The sequence below is a fragment of the Dasypus novemcinctus genome, chromosome 8 (genome assembly GCF_030445035.2).
Source record: "Dasypus novemcinctus isolate mDasNov1 chromosome 8, mDasNov1.1.hap2, whole genome shotgun sequence".
Lineage (NCBI taxonomy): Eukaryota > Metazoa > Chordata > Mammalia > Cingulata > Dasypodidae > Dasypus > Dasypus novemcinctus.
The window spans coordinates 5,414,352-5,416,798 of NC_080680.1; the positions used below are offsets into that span (position 1 = coordinate 5,414,352).

The window sequence follows — 2,447 nt, forward strand, 5'->3', positions numbered from 1 at the left end:
TAATGTAATGCCCTGCTCTGGATGTGATACCCTTTGATGGCACTCGGTTCAGTGGAGGGCCCATGAGTCAATTACCGGTTAACATTAATCTCTGACTCCTGATTGGTAGCTGTCAGTGGGCGTGGTGCAGTTGTGTCCCGCCCCCTGTTGGATCTGCTATAAAGGGACCCTCCCTAACCAGACACCAGCACAGAGCTCTGTGGATTTGGATCCTGCAGCGGGACAGAAGGAGAAGGCTCAGGTCTGAGGTCCGGGGGGAGACCAGCCCCTGCCTGGCTGCTCACAGCTGAAGACCCGAGAAAGAACAACTCCGGAGACCGACACAGGAGGCCCGGGAGGAACCCAGGCCTCTGCCAGGAGGGTGGCCTGCGGGGCCCTTCCAGCAGGCGGCCGGGAGAGGCTGGGCCCACGGAGCCCAGGAGGGGAGGCCGGAGGATGTACAGAGCAGCAGAGGCCGCTGCCCTCTTGCCAAGACATGGGAGCAAACATAGACGAGGTCTACAACAGCGTCTCCTCGTAGACCGAGAGCGTGCTGGTGGCGATGGGAGAATTAATCTCCTCGTGCAGTTTCACTCAGTGGTGTCACGCTGGATCCCAGGAGGAGGGATACAGCCAGCACCAAGGTATGCTGAGCACCCTGGCTCAATGTTGAGTTTTCAATGCGCAACATCTTGTTGGTCCATGAGAGGAATCTCAGAGAAAGGGAAAATTATGCGAAAATGTCCGAAGAAATATAACATAGCTTCGCTGGAGAATGTGAAGAAATTGCTGAGTGCAGGAAGCAACTTCTTCATGCCAAACGATTACAAAACAATCAGCAAGAATATGATGCTTGGGCAAAAGTGATTCAGCATTATCCAGGGCAGCCGGAGGCACTGAAGGAACTAGAGCCTCTGGGCAAAGGGCTGGAGCATCTTTCCCAGATTAAAGAGAGCCTCGAAGCTAAGACGGAATTGAGACGCAAACACTTTCACGGGCTTCTTAGCACCCTCCACCAACTTCAGCTGCCTTTGGGAGAGGAGGAAAAGCTCTCAGAGTTGGAGGAACCTGAAGAGAATAGCATGGAAAGTGATGCTGCTTCAGAGACAGGCTGACTGCTCACCATTCCCAGGAAAATTGAAAGACAGACGAGATCTTCGTGTGCGTGGCATCAGTCACGCTCGGGAGATATTTCAAGGTATTTCTGCAGTGAAATGATTGCATTTACGTAGTGAAGCCTATTTCATTCATACTTCTTCGCACAAGGGAATGTGCCTTTTGTATAAATTTCATTTATTAGAATACTTTTTATTCCCTTGTCTTTCAATGGAGGAAGCACTACTGAGAAATTTCTAATAAAGCGTTTTCAGTCATGAAAACCTACTTCCTTTGTTTCTGCAACAAACTTTTATCGAGCGTCTTGGTAACCACATTAGGAGTAAATATACCTAAATTCTAGATGAATATTCTGTGCTCACCTTGCATACATTCGTACCTATCTGAGTTTCCCTGGACAAACAATTAGGAAAATGAAAGACATGCCTTAATTCTCATGGTGATACATGCTATAATAGCGAGAAAGCTGAGTGAGTGCACAGAATGTAAAATTTTACCAAAAAAAAAAAAAAAAAAAAAAGAAAGATATGATGGGGAGATTCTTGCATATTGGTGATCATTTAGCAGATGTGAATGCTCTGGACATGCTAATAGGGGTTCATTTTAGGAAATGCTTAGAGGATGAAGCTATGATTTCGAGGGGAGAAGGTTGCAAAAATGGGGTTGTCGCCATGCAGGCACACCAAAGCTGTAGTGGGGCCATTGAGTAGGAAGTGGTAGTAAACGAGGCCACAGAGGGAAGCAGAGGTCAGAGGGGATGACACAGGCTCTGGATGAAGTTTGATGCACTTTCAAAGATGATGAAAATGAAGAGTCATTTTGGAATCAAGGGGATATGGGTTAACTATACTTTTCTTTACAATTTTACAAGTTGTTCTTGTGATTAAAAAATATGTATTCTCTAAGGGATCTGTAGTACCTTGATATGGGTTTTGAATTTCAAAAATGGATATTGGATTATGTTTGTAAACTGCTCTGTACCTGGGCTTGATTAAATTATGATTAGGGCTTTGACTGGGCTACGCCAGTAGGACAGAGAAAGCACACGGCAGAGCAGAGGTGTTACTAGGAGTTTGGATGTTGGAGTTTCGATATTGCAATTTTGATATTGGTGTTTTGAGCTGGAGCCTGGTAAGTAAGCACACAGAGAAGCAGAGCAGCTGATTCCAGAGAGAATTAAGCCCCGGGTAGAGAGACAGAGTCAGTTGCTTGATAGCCTAGAGAGCCTCATAGTCTACAGCTGAGCTTGTGGAGAAAACAGAGCTGAGCTTGGAGAGAAATGAGGAACCCAGGAAGCCAGAACCCTGGCAGATGTCAGCAGTCATCTTGCCGATATGTGGCAATAGACTTTG

The 2,447-nt window shown here is 46.6% G+C and overlaps 1 pseudogene; it reads left to right on the forward strand.

Moving 5' to 3' along the window:
• The first annotated feature begins 435 nt into the window (after window positions 1-435).
• On the forward strand, window positions 436-1,094 carry LOC101426129 (THO complex subunit 7 homolog pseudogene; annotated as a pseudogene).
• Window positions 1,095-2,447: the final 1,353 nt, after the last annotated feature.